Source organism: Chinchilla lanigera, unplaced genomic scaffold (genome assembly GCF_000276665.1).
Source record: "Chinchilla lanigera isolate Chin_1 unplaced genomic scaffold, ChiLan1.0 scaffold00010, whole genome shotgun sequence".
NCBI classification, from domain to species: domain Eukaryota; kingdom Metazoa; phylum Chordata; class Mammalia; order Rodentia; family Chinchillidae; genus Chinchilla; species Chinchilla lanigera.
In genome coordinates this window covers 22803226-22818077 of record NW_004955411.1, presented here as the reverse complement: position 1 = coordinate 22818077, position 14852 = coordinate 22803226, and the positions used below count along the sequence as shown (strand labels likewise).

General features: G+C 37.2%; 1 protein-coding gene across 2 annotated transcripts in view; it reads left to right on the top strand.

Moving 5' to 3' along the window:
- The first annotated feature begins 171 nt into the window (after positions 1 to 171).
- Positions 172 to 14852, top strand: part of Gpr63 (G protein-coupled receptor 63) — a 46337-nt gene continuing 31656 nt past the window's right edge. The window contains exon 1 of one of the 2 annotated variants that reach the window (XM_005377788.2): positions 172 to 258. The gene's annotated coding sequence lies outside the window, so the exon portion shown is untranslated. Of the gene's footprint in view, positions 317 to 14852 lie in introns of both variants that reach the window. The other variant, XM_013510888.1, reaches the window with a different exon arrangement.

Sequence of the window (14852 nt, the reverse complement as noted above, 5' to 3'; positions counted from 1 at the left end):
GCCTCGGCCGGGGCCGCGCGTCCGTCTGCAGCCCCCGCCGCTCTCCGCGGCGCCCGTGCCAGCCCCCTGCACCCTGTTTGTAGGAAACTGCTTCTTTCCTTCTTTTCTTAAAAAAAAAAAAAAAAATCCTAGGTACTGCAAAACACCCTCAGCGGCACACCTTTGTGAAAATTTCCCCCAGGGCCGGCCCCGATTTCAGAACGTGCCTTTAGTCCTCAGCGCATGTTTCGGTCCCGGCCTCCACCTTCAGGAAATACGGTACAGTACAGCTCTGCTGTAGCTGCACGCGCCCCACGCCCCGGGGAGGGAGGGTGAGGTTAGTCTTTTTTTTTTTTTTTTTTTAAACGGGGTGTTCATTGTTTATTGATGGATTTATTTTTCATTATGTTTTAACAAGGTTCCAGGTAATCTTAGGAATACTACTTAAACGAACTGTAAATAAAACCTGATGTTTCTTGCTTCATGCAGTTTTATCCATGGGTGGGGTATGTAATACGTGTAACCGTTGAACGAACTCTGTCATTGAAGTACATTTATTACACATGTGTCATGGGTGAAGGAAGCCCCATGTATTCCCACTGAAGGGCTCCACCACCCTGTACCTCCCTGTGCCTTTCCTCCCTGTGCCTGCTTCCCTCATAGTGTATGTACGTCTAATGTCAGGCACAGATAAAAAGTGCAGATGAGAAGTCCTTACGTTTGGTGAAGTGTTGCATAGCCAGAATTTAGTGACATAGTTGGTGACATCATCCAGATCACTTCGAACAATAAAAATAGAATGTGAGAACTTATTTAAAGAAAAACGTGTCATGAAGTAAAGTGAAATTCACAAACATATGCTTGGGTGTGAGAAAGTTATGTAGTACCAAAATAGTTGGAAAATAGTGTAGAAAACATGTTATTTGCGCTAGTGAAATTTTGAAAGAAAACATTGCAGAATAATCATTTATATTGTAAACTTTTGCTTGGGATATAGATTTTTATGTGCTTACATTTTGGTCGCTTTGCTGTCAAAAAACCTTAATAAACAAAGAATTGCATTTCTGGAAAATGTGCAGCAGCCTGAACAATCCTGGAGAAAAAATTTGCTTGGAAAAGTTACATACTTAAAACCCCCGCTGCATTTGCCAGTGTCCCTTAATTTTACTGAACTGTGGGCCAGAAGGGAAGAATTTGGGTTCTAAGGTGGATGTGAATTAGTTCCCAGAATTGTCTTGATTAATGTGGATGCCTTAAATTTATGTAGGTTTATTTCCTTTGGCATAATTGTTTTATGAATGAGTTTTTTTGAAAATGCACACGTGCAGACACGTGAGTTTATATAGGCCTTATAATACAAATTATAACTTGTTACAGATAACATCTGTGTCAGTCATCTAACTGTGCAGCGCAGAGAAAACCATTGAGGGACTTGAAGATACCTGTGCACCAAAAACAGCAGGTCTAATAGATCGGAAGTTAAAAATAGTTCTTGTTAGGCCTTGTCCTCTTTCAACATTTTAGTCTCAGTCAGTTAACTTAAATAATACTGTGGTCTTGTGTATTCTGGAACTTTTAAGGAAGATTGGACCAGAGAGACATATGCCAAGATCTTATGTACATATCAGTCTGTTAAAATGAATGCATTACCACAACAGTGGGTGATTGAATGGATGATTGATTAAGTTTCATTGTTTGTCTTTGGTAGGCAAATCTCTGTTCACTTGTCAATGTGTTGTTTTCTTTTAGCTTCAGAAATAATATTCAGGGCATTCTCTTTTAGTGTAGTACTTGGAGAGTACATCTTAAAAAGGCCTGAGAGTCAAATCTTGGGGAAGTTCTGGTGCCCCACTTTATAGACCCTTCCTTAAGCATTATTTGGTTTGGGAGGACACATTAGTGTTTGGGAGAGTAATATCTTTAATACAATGCTGCTGTTACTCTAAGGAAAACTGTCTCATTCACCTTTGGACTACTTAATCACATTTCACAGGCAAACCTATTGTATTTCAGCATATGTATGAAGATTAGGAATGAACTGAATAAGCTGTTAGACTGATCTTTGCTTTAGTTAGTTCTTCACAAGAAATGTTTTTAGTTTTTGTGTTTTTGTACCGGAAATCGAACTCAGGACCTTGCGTTTGCCAGGCAGGCGCTTGTGCCACTGAGCTATATCCCCAGCCCCAGGAATGTTTTTATATTTGCTACAAATTCCCTTTGTTGCAGGTGGCACCCACCCACCCTGTTTTTGGAGCTGTGACATGTATATTTAGAGTCAATTCTTATTGATTATTTGAAGCACATTAATGATTTTTAGAGTTTATGTTATGTCTCTTGGGTTTTTGAAAAACAGCATTTGAGATGCTTGATTATGAGCCTGAGAGTATAGACTTTTGAAGTGAATGGGATCTTGGTCAACTAGTTTCAGTTTCATGGGAATTCTCTGAGGTCAGATGTGCCCTTCATTTGAACTGGATGACCCACAAAGTTAGTACCTTTGTAACCACAAGACACGGAGAACATTCCACATAATTTGTAGTGTGGGCAGTTCAACGTGCTGTAGTGTTTCGTTGGCTTGAGGCAGTGTGCCAGGCTTGTGAAAAAAAATGGTTTCTGAAGCTGACAGCAAGCTGTTTCAGCCTCTGAGTTTGACGCAGAGAATAAAATGCCTGTTTGTCTCTGTGCCAATAAATATGGACAGGATTGTGAAAAACAGTTTGTGCTCATTTCTGTTTATATGGCAGAAGATTCAGAAAATTCAGGAATGAAACTCTGATATACTGGATAACTCATTCATATTCCTTATAAATGTAAAGAAGGGTTAGACGGATTTTACCATAGCTCTCAGGCCTTGAGCAAGAGAGTATATACTTGCAATTAGGAGGAGGAGCTAATGGTTTTCTATTGAAATTAATAATAGTACTGTTATTATCAATAGTGCCTCTGAATGATAGTGTTAAAGAAATTACATTCTCCTAAGCCCAATTTAGATTTAAAAATTTCACAGCCAAATATGTACCAATTACCTGTAGTATATATAAATTGATTCTTAAATAATTTTCAGGTGAAATGATTGTGGGTCCTGCTAGTCGTATGCTTTAGATATCTTTTTATATTATCTTTTTTTTTTCTGGGGGTCCTGGGGATTGACCTCTGGGCCTTGTGTGTGCTAGGCAAGCGCTCTACTGAGCTACATCCCCGGACCATATCCTTTTAGGAGTTTGGGTCACAACTACTTGGTTAATTTCTTTTTCTCAATTTATTTAGTTTAATTTGTGTCATTAAAACGTACAAAAACAACTTTAGGCAATTCTTTCATGTGGAAACTTCTAAGGATCTGCCTTGAGGGTACTGGTGCAGAAGGTACAGGTTATATTCTAGTGGTTACTTTTTAAAGGGATGGTTTGCACTGTTTTTTATTTTTTTTAAACACAAAAACAATTCTATAGGTGGTTTTAGAGAAAGAACATTAGTAGACATTTAAAGGAGTCTACAGTTTGTATCATAAAAGGGTTTCAGCTGAAAATTACCCAAGGACCAGTTAACACCTGTGCCACATACTTGGTTCTGCACCTCTGGGTGAGGCCGTCTGCTGCAAGTTTTTGCTCTAAGTTGGTCCGGGGTGGATGAGGACACAGATGGAGTTGGATTGGGAAGGAGCTATTCTGTGCATAGCATTCATTGCTTTCCAGGGAGAAATACCTTTGCCTGAGTATCTACTTATAATAAAATCAATTTTTCCGTCTTTTAGCTTATATTTTCCTTTTTGTTCAGGTTGTGTCTAGTCTACCTACTGCATTTTGATTCAACTGACATAAACCATGGTGCTATCTAAAATTTTGCACGGTCTACCATTAGTAAGAGGTCTGTTTTTGAATTCTCACAGCCTCTTCCCACTCAGTACTTCTCCTCATGCTCTTTTTCATTATCTAGTTCTTCAATCATATGTTATGAAGTCTGAATTTAGGGTTTCCCCATTTCTATAAATTGGGTCAGTTCGTTCCTATTTAAGGTTTAATGATATTTATAACTTTTCATTTTTGATTTTGTATTTTATGTATAGTTGCCACTGTAGGATTTTAAATCTTTATTCTCACATGATAATAGATATTTTTTTCTTGTTATGGAAATGATACATGTTCATTATAGACAATTTAGAAGGTCCAAACAGGGAAATTTAAAGAGGAAAGAGTTATGCTGAGATAACAATTGTTAGCATTTGGTTATATATTTATATAAACATATAAAATAACTTTTAAATTTTTAAAGGCAGCATTTTACTATATGTATTGCTTTTTAATTTTCATAGAAAAAGAACCACTTTTCATGTGATGAAGTGATGTGGAACATTTTAAATCCTGGATGCTATTGTTGTTATATATTGAGGATATACCATAATATCAGGTTGTTTCCTTTTTGTTTTTGCTACTGTATAGGAATAACCATCTTATAGCTCAATATTTTGTTTATTCTCTATGAGTAAAGCTCTAGAATTAGAATTTTTTGGGAGACATAAAGGGCATTGATGTTTTTCATTGACCTCAAAGCACTTGATTATTCCTAATGTAAAATCTGCAGACCTAATCAGTCTTCCATGTTTACTTTCTATAGTTGTTTTTTTTTTTTTTTTTTGGTTAGTGCAGTATGAAAGGCTTAAATCAGCTTCATATAGGAAAAAAAAAAATCAGCTTCAGATAGGATTTGAACCCAGGTCTGACTAATCAACGTTTTGTTCAAATGAAACTCTAACTCTAGATGGCTACAAAAATACAGTTTCACCCCAAACTATTGTTAGTGCTCAGGTATATTCGTAAGTGCTGTCTCCAGCTAAACACAAAAGCAGTTGGGAGTGTGCCTTGAAAATGTTTTCTCATTTTCAGTTTTAGTCTCCTTTACTGTATTCCTGTCTGACTTTCTGTCTACATATTTTGATGTGTGTATAGTTGTTACATGGTAGAATGAATGAATATTGTTTCCTGTGTAGTCATGTCTGTAGTTTAAAAAGTTTGTCATCTGTCTCTGCTGCCAGCACCTAGACTTTAGCATTTAAAATCAATTTGGGGGGGTTAAATGTACAAAATTTAGCTTAAGCTTTCTTTCCATGTATGTGTATGTGTGTGTGCGCCCGTGTCTATGTTTATATTTTATCTATATCTTTATTTCTTTTCTTGTTTTCTGTTAGTAATACAAAATTAGCCAGAAGTAACCTTTTGAGACCATGGCATTCTGGCTGTCACAGAACCACGTGTTTACTTCTAGGAACTAGAGATATGAAATGGGCAAAAGCTTGAAGGATGTATGTGAAAGCGTAAGGACTAATGATTAGATATACAGAGAAATTCTTTTCTTCATTTGTGGAACTGAAGTTTGTGTTTAGTCATCAAACATGACCCTAACGAATGCAGTCATATTTGTATTTTCCATGCGCATTTTTCACTTTTAAAACTTTGTACTGACAGTGGAACAATATAAGAAAAACATACATGTGAACACACACACTTTTATTTTCTGAGATAGTCTTTTTTTCAGATGTTATATTTTGAGTGTATTTCCTCCTTTCTCCATCTCAATCTTAGGGTCTGTGTTTCCTTAGTACTTCGTCCTTCCCTCTGGTTAAGCACTTTAAAACAGAGGGTTCTTTTGTTTTTGTTGTTAACTAGCTCCAAGAACTATCTATGTGTTTGTTGTGGAATATAATAGTTACGGATAGACTGAACAGGCAACGTCTTTTCGTGAGGTCTTGTAGATGTTCATTGTCTACAGGAAATTTCGGAATATTTTTTGGAACTGATTTTATTTTGTTGTTTTTCTTTTAATATTTATAATGAAGTTTACTGCACATAATAAAACTAAACATAAACTTAGGAGTTTAAAAGTTGAATATCCATGAACCTATGCCAGCATTAAAAAAAATACTTAGAAACCTGTCTATTCATTCCTAATATAGAGGCAACTCTTGCTTTATAGCTAAAGCAATATATTTTTTACTTTGGTTGTTTTTGAACTTTATCTGAATGGAATTATACTATGTATATATACTTGTATGCTTGATTTATTTGCTCACTATTATGTTCTTGTAGTTTGTTTTCATTGTTTAGTGTTTTATTGTATGAATCCAGTTTATCCATTCTCTATTTGTCCTTGTAACTACATTCTTGAAAGTATTGTTTCCCATTATATCTTTTTAATCTGTTAAAATCATTGCTACCTCTGTGGTACCTCATTTTTCCTTCAGATGTGCTAAACTGTGTTCTTTCTTTCCTTCTTCAGTCTTGAAATATCTCATTTCTTTTAATCTTTTTTCAAGGAAAAAATTTTCTGCTTTGCTGACCATCTCTGTTATACACCTGTTTCTAGCTTACTCATTTTTACACTTTTTCTTTCTTCCATGTTTTTAGTTTTATTCTGTTTTACTTTATTTTTTTAGGTTGGGTGCTAACTACTCAATTGTGTCTTTATTTAAAAACTATAGTTTTCCTTCTAATCACCGCTCTAACTGCTTTTCAGAGTTTTTTTTAAAAAATTACACAGTTCTGATCATTTTCTATGATTTTTTTTGATACAGGATTTTTTGATACAGGACTTTTTAATAAACTTCATTATAAATATTAAAAGAAACACAACAAAATAAAATCAGTTGTTTCTTAGTCTTCAAATATATGTTGTTGTTATTGATTTCTAACCTACTTCGGATATGGTATAAGTATGTGCTCTATATTCTGTCAGTTCTTTGATGCTTGTTGAGGTTAATTTTATGGGCAGTGGCACGTGTTCTGATATGATTGTTCCATGTGTAGCCTGTAAATAATGCATAGTCTAGAGATTCTGAGTATAGTATTTCACATGTATTTGTAAGATGAAAATTTTACTTGTGTTGATAAAATCTTTGTACATATTGATATTTTTATCTGCTTGATCCTTTAGTTAGTGAGAGATTTTAAAGATGTATTTATCATTTGTACCTGGGTAGTTAATGTTTTGCCTTGTATATTTTGAGGTTTGTTCTTAGATACAATTTAGACTGTTTAATATTTTTGTGGCACATTAAATCTTTTTATCATAGGATTTTCTATACCTTTAAGGATTTTCTTTAACTTAAAGCTTTTTCTTTGATAGTAATAAAACAATATAGACTTCCCTATAGCTCATTGTTGGTTTGCTATAGTTTTCTCTTTGGCTTTTCAGTTGGATGTATGTGCTTATATACATATTTTCATTGGATGTATGTGTTTTTAGATGTGCCTGTTGTAAATAACAGATAGATAGGTCTTTGCATTTAACTGCAAAATTTAGTCTCTATATTTAGAGTGAAGACTGATTCATTTGGATTTAGTTGTTGTATATTTTCTTTTTTTTTGGTACCTGGAATCGAACTCAGGACCTTGCACTTGCCAGGCAGGTGCTGTGCTGCTGAGCTATAGCCCCGGCCTTGTTATATATTTTCTGTTCTGCTTTGTCTGAGTCTTTTTCTTTTCTTTCTTACCATCTTTTAACTAGATTCCCCTCTGCTCTCTTTTTACTATTCTTTTGATTATTCAAGTGAAGGATTAGCCTTCCCATTTCTGGATACAGTATCTGACACCCACTACTTAAAGGGGGCAAGATTTATTTGAGTTCGGGGATGCAGTGCATGGTCGCCAAGCTCTAAGGTGGAAACAGCGTGATGGAAGGGGGTGACAGAGCAGAGCTGCTCGGTTCACAGTGAGGGGAAAGAGAGCAGGAAACACTGCCAGAGCGGAGTGAGGAGGGACCGCAGCCCATGACCCACCAGGCACACCAGGGAGCAGTCGCTACTCACCTGCTGGGAACTTCTTTATCCAGTGACGTGTACGTATCAGGACTAATGGTGACAAGAGCAAAGGGACTGACTGTAAGCTCTGTATCTGTATTTTTAGTGGTTACCAGATAATTTTATCACGAACACTCATCTTTATGTAGTGTACAGTTAATTGGTATGTTTGCCTTTATTATAGTATTGAATTGTCCTCTCCATAATTTATATGGTAAAGCCCTAAGCCCCAGTTTAACTGTGTGTGGCAGTGTCCCACTCTGCATGTGCAGGTCTCTGTCCTTGTACATCAAGGCACGAATTTCAGAGACACGTATGTCTGCAAACTAGGAAAAGTGGTCTCACCTGACACTTTGATCTTGGGCTTCCCACCTCTGGAATTGTGAGAAATTAAATTTCAGTTCTGCAAGCGTCCAGAGAGTGTGTGCGTTTAAAGACAGCCTTAGCTGACTAAAACAACCTCCTTTTAAAAAATTTTAATTCCTAAGAATTTATTAACTTTAGCAATCCCACAAACCCACTTCTAACTTACATGTGTCGTTACTGTCGTATATGGTAGTGCTAGCTTGTCTTTTCTCTCATAAGTTAAACATTTATTATATACAGTACCTGTTATATTTAACCATATATTTATCAAATCTTTTCTCACTGTCATTTCCTGTATATCAGGCCTTCTCTCATGAGAGATTTTGTTTCTTTGTTTCTTTCGCTTTTTTCTTTTTGAAACAGGGTCTCACTATATAGTACAGGCTGGCCTTGAGCTCACTTTGTAGTGCAGGCCGGCCTCGGAGTCACAATGATCCTCCTGCCTCAGCCTCCCCAGTGCTAGGATTACAGGCATGTCACCACACCTGGCTCTCATTTTCTCTCTACCTGGCAAATATTCTTTACTTTTCCTTTATTGTGTGTGTGAGAATGAGTGTATACATGTGCGTTTGTGTGTATGACAGAAAGAGATTTTTTTGTTGTGACAATACTTTTAATTTACCTTTTTTTTTTCCCCCAGTACCGGGAATTGAACCCACAACCGTGTGCTTGCCAGGCAGGCGCTCTGCTGCTGAGCTAAATCCCCAGCCCCTAACTTTTTTCTTGAGAGAGATTCTCTGGGTATTCTGTGTTGACAGTAAATTACTTCCAGCACATCAAAAAATATTCCATTGTCTTCTGAATTTTGTTGCTATTGAGAATTTAAGTTGTCAGGCTCATTTTGTTTCCTTGTTAGGCAATCTGTCTTTCCTAAACTCTGATTCTGTCTAAGATCTTTTAAAGACACTTTCTCTCTCCTTGTATATAAACTTGAGGCTTGAGTATTTTACTGGGTGATGCCACGCCCAGAAGTTACCTTAAATTCTTTTTTTTCCTACTTAATTTCAGCATAAGTACATATAAGGAGAAATTTACGTTTGGTTCATTAGCTATTAGGCAAATTCTGCATTTCGTCCATGTTGTCGTAGTGGTACTTGCTGCTGTTGAGTACTCACGTAAATACCAGTTTGTGGTGCCAGTCACCCCCTCTGCATCATTTCTGCTAGGAGCAATCAAATGAGAAGGGACCTGAGTGAGGTGTACTAAGACTGGAAAAATGCCACGTAAGTATAAGTAGTGGTGCTTATGTAGCAGTCTTTAGTGCTTTTTCTTTTTGTTTGAGGAAATCCAGGAATTGTAATTCTGACTGGTGTGTGTGTGTAGTTGACACTAGGCCAATGAATTTCCTGTGGAGTTTTGGCTTTACCAGTCCCGTCAGTCATATCAGCACTTTGTGAACTTGGACAGCATTTACTGGTGCTTTCACCTTTGAGCAGAGGACCGGAGGGCCAGCGGCAGGGGCCTCACTGAATGGCAGCGTTACCTATAACACTATCAGTGGGAAACCCAGTAACAGGCAGCACAGCTTTTCCCAGACCCCTTCTGCCTTGCGAGTTTGTGAGACTTGAGAAATTGTACTTTGAGGTTTAGAATACTACTTTATATTTTTAAAAGTTCAAAATGAATATTGCTGATTTTCTTTAAATGCTTTCCTTGCTAAGGTTTTGTGGGGGAAGATGAGCAGGGTTTCGGTTGGAAGGTAACATAGAGTGCTTTGCATTTGCAATGACAGTTTTGTAGCCCATTTTTTAGGAGCAGTTTTTCTCCACTTTTAGGTGCTCATCCAGCTTAGTTGAATACCTTGAAATTAGAAATAGGAGATATGGGGTTTAGAAGTGGTAATAGTTTTTGTATATGAACATTGTTTAATGACAGAATTTAGTAGAGAGAGCCCTGAAACTGGTGAGGTTTCAAGAAACATTAAATATTCTTGGATTTAAAATTGTCAACATTTCAGTTTTAGAAGACTTTTTTCATAGTCATGCGTCTTTTTTTTTTATTTTTTTATTTTTTTTTATTTTTCTTATTTTTCTCCGGTACCGGGAACCGAACTCACGACCTTGCGCTTGCTAGGCAGGCGCTTTTGCCACTGAGCTAAATCCCCAGCCCCTAGTCATGCGTCTTGTAAAGTTTTTTCTCATGTAGCAAAAGACTCCAGCTTTTGGTCTTTACTTTCTTTTTTCTCTTATTCTTCATGGTGCACTCTATTTTTTACCCATTCCTTACCAAAAAAGTAAAACAGAATAAAACAAACTGTAACTTTGAAATCAAAATACAATAGTTTTTAGGTTATGGATTCATCTTGCTGGAACCAGACTGTCTTACTTGGTAGATCATGCTGACAGCGTGAGATTTAGAGAATCTCGTATTAAAATATGGATACATGTAAGTGAGAAGTTATGTTTCTACTCTCAGAGCATCGTTTTCCTCACAGCACATACAACATGGTGAAACCCCATGGTTATTGTGTGTTTGGTCTTCATTCGCAGCTAGATCTGTAAATCAGCTAAGATTGGGAGAAACATCTGTTCTGTTTCCCCTGAATGCAGTGCTTATTCAGAAGCTGACTTAGCGCAGATGTTTAATATAGATTGAGCATCCCATTGTGAAAATTCAAAGTCCAGAATGCTTTGAAATATGAGACTTTTTGAGCTTTGTGAAGATATTATTTTTGGGACTTCAGAGCATACCTGATTTCAGATTTCAGAATTCTTCAATATCTGAAAAGTTCCAAAATTTGAAACCCTCTGATTTCTAACCATTTTGAGTAAAGGATACTTAACCTATAGTTTTTTGGTAAAGGATGTGACTTTGAAAAAGTATGTGAACTCCAGTTGCACAAGAAATAATAGCAAGAGCCAGCTGATAACATAATACCAAATTAGAAAGTTTCTGCACAGTAAAGGAAACAATGAAGAGTAAAAAGACAGCCTACAGAAAGGGAAAAATTTTTGTCGGCTACAATTCAGGCAGATAATTGCTATCTGGAATATATAATGAAATAAACATGATAGATCACACAAAATAAAAGACCCAGCCAAGAAATGGACAACTGAAAAAAATAGACAGTTCTCAGAAGAAGAAATGTAAAGGGCCAAATAATGGGATGAGAACTGAGACTGAGGGAAGGGGAGAGAGGAGAGGGAAATGAGATTTGCTACAGAGAGGAGACTGTGCAGTGCTGTGCGCTGGCACCAAATTCCTATGGGGAATGTGATCATCATCTGTGAAAAACATGTACGAAAATGCATACATATGTACAAGGGTATGTGTGCATGTGTGTGAAGAGGTCCAAGAGATCAAGGGATACAGACAAGGGGGGAGAAAGGTGGGGCTTAAAAAAAGAAAAAAAATATATATATGTACCAACTCCCCACGATGAGTGTACTACAAACCAGCACCAGTTAAACAAAAAGAACTAAGGTGACAGAAATATATGAAAGTGTTTAGCATCACTGGCCATTAGAGAAATGCAAGTTAAAACAATTATGAGATTTTTATCTTATGCCAGAAAGAATGGCAGTCATCAGAAATTCAAATAATAACCTGCTTGCAAGACTGGTGAAAAAGGAACCCTCCAGCATTGCTGGTGAGAGTGTAAATAGTACTGCTATTATGGAAATCACTCAGGATTTCTCGAAGAACAAAAATAGAAATCCCATTTGACCCAGATATTCTTCTTCTAGTTGTCTTTCCAAAACAGTTAAAGACGTCTTTTACTGTTATATATGCAAACCAGTGTTTACAGCAGCACGACCATAATAGCTAAATCTTGAAAACAGCCTATGTATCTATCAACAGACAAATGGATAAAGCAAATGTAGTGTCCATACGTGAAGGAATACTACTTGGCTATAAAGAGGGATAAATCTGAGTAATTTGTAGGGAAATGGATGCATCTTCAAACCATAAAATTAAGTGAAATAAATTAGACACATAAACACTATGGTTTTTATCATTTGAAAAGTCCAGTGTGGAAATGAAATATAGAACAAAATGAAAGACGGATGGGGGAAACAGGATCTCTTGCACATGTGAAGGAGAGCCACAGAGCAAAAGGTGGAGGGCGGGAGGCGGGAAGGGAGAGAAAGGGGAGGAAAAAGGAATCAAGATGTGTTATGCACATGTACACTGACTACCCGCAGTGAGTGTAATCGTGCGTCTGGAGGGAGGGAGGTGGGGAAAGGAAGGGAATTAAAAAGAATGAAGATGTGGTAAGTGCCTGTAGTTCTTTAGTTCACTGTAAATATTGCGTACTGCAAATATGTACTAACAAAATAAAATAAAAATAAGTCAAGGTAAAAAGTGTGTGTCAAAGGTTCATATTATATATGTGGAAAGAATGATTAAAAACGGAATCAGAGCAAGGTATGCAAGTAAAGGCAGTTTCAGTTGGCATGTGCTGTCAGAATTTCCTTTGTCTTTACCTGGTGGCCACTTTGAATACTAAAGTCAAACTGTTACTTCAAGGATTTTTGACTTTAATTTTTGACTTTAATTTTAAATATGACCTTTACATTTTTCAGAATCTTCCAAGTTACCCAGAATTATTTTGATCATGGCAGTGAATCCAGGCCAAAACAGATTTGCTATTATTTCTGCAAATGAGTCAACAATGCTCTTCACCAGTCTCCTGTTGGAGTGGCATACAAGGAGCGACATGGTCTTTAGTTCTGTGCTGCTTCTCGTAATATTTTTTAGCTTCCTATGCACGTAAAAATTTTGTAATTCCATATTTCACCTTGTGTTCATTATTGGAATTTGCTGTGATATTAAATGACACCTACACATCACAGTACCAAAGGGATAAGGATCACACTTAGGTGGTGATTTGAGGCCTTTGATGATATTGTGAGGTGGGTTGGTGGGGTAGGGAGTTTACCAGCCGTGTCTGTATTGTACTAAGAGGTTATGCTTGAATCATCACAGGTAGCGATGTGGGCTATGTGGGAGGAAAGAGGAGACTATGATGTATGCATGTGTGTCCTTTACTTGTTTTTGGTGGAAAACGTATCATGTGTGAACATCAAACAACTAGCCCAGTGCCTGGTACATGGTTGGTGCCTGAAACATGCTTGTTGACTTGGCTTGGCTGGAGATCTCAGGGACAGTCACAGTCAGCAACAAGAAGTCTTGTTAGGAAGAACACATGAGCTGTATAACACAGTCATGGCTGTAGTAGAATATTTGTAGAAATTCTAGTAAGGAATGTAAAGACTCCGCCAAGAAAGGACAAGAGCAGCTGCATCACTCTGGAGAGATCATAGGGCAGAATCTCAAAGTGAAAAACGGGTTTTAAATTCAGTATGGAGTGAGAGATAGAAAGATAGTTAGCTTCAAGGGGGAGGAATGGGATCCTAAATGTCACTAAGGTTTTACTACTGTAGAGGACTTTTTTTTTTCTGATCTAAGTGAAACTGCTTGCTCGTATTTATTGAGCACTGTGTTGTACTTTGAATTTGCTGTCTCATTTAATCCTTACAGCGGCATGGTGAGCTAAGGTCATCATCTCCGTTTTTCTGATGGAGTACTTGTAGACCTGAGGTTAGGTGACCTGCCCAGTGATGTAGGCACTCTGACCACTGTGGACAGGGGCACAGTGAGCGTCTGGAGGAAGTACCTGGACATGCTCACGGTATGGATTATTGTAAGCCAGACTTTTCATTCTCTCCATAGCACATGCCAAAATCAATTCTATTAGAATGCAACAGAGAAGAGAGTAACAGCATTTTTAGAAGAAATACAGGTTCAGTGGTTGAAACATTTAGCTTTGTTTAAATAATTTTAATGCCTATGGAACTTGTGCCAACTTCGTTGCTATTAAAGAGAAATTAAATGTCTAATCCTCATATAGATAGGCTTGTGGATCAGATGAGCTCCAAAGTTGCTAAGGGAACAAGTGTAAGAGGGGGCTGAGGGGAAGGAGGATGGAAAAAGAATTGAGATATGTTATGTACACTTACCAATTCCCCACAAGAGTGTAATCATTTCGTAATGTAAACATACTAATAAAATATAAAAACTAAAACGAAAAAGTGGAGTAGCAATTTGAGCTGTACTGAGAAATTCAGATTGGCTCCAAAGCTGAATTTAAAACAAAAGAATTATTTTCTTTTTATTTTAAAGAGGAAAAAAACCCCACTAAAAACAATGATACAAAATTTCAAACCAAGATAGGAGAGTAACAATGGTTGGTACATTGTTTATTGTCATCTTCAAAGTCATTGCTCATATTACAAGTCATAGGTATGAAAAACTGATCAGATGATATAAGCACAAACTTTTCCTTTCAATGAATTAATAGAAAAATTACTAGTATAGCTATCTTAACGTGTGTGTGTGTGTGTGTAAGTCGGGTTTTGCAAGGAGAACAGTACAATATAGGACATAATAATCTTACTATAAAAGGAGATTATTTTATGGTAGTCACCTAAAGAGTCACATACAAAAAGAGTGCAGGAAATCTGTCCACACACTGAAGAATCCAGCTGAGGGCCTGGGTCCCCTGGCAATGTCCTGCATGGGTCCAGCTACAGACGTAGAGCTCATAACGATGCCCCCCCAGTGAGTACAGCTGGAGGCCTAGAGCCCACGACTATGCCTCATGCAGGCCTGTTTCAAGGATCTGCGCTAGGAAGGCCCCAAGGTCAGTGGTGGAAGCTAGAAAGTCTGTGCCAGCGGGATGAAGGATCTGTGCTAGCAGACTGAGGGGTCTGCA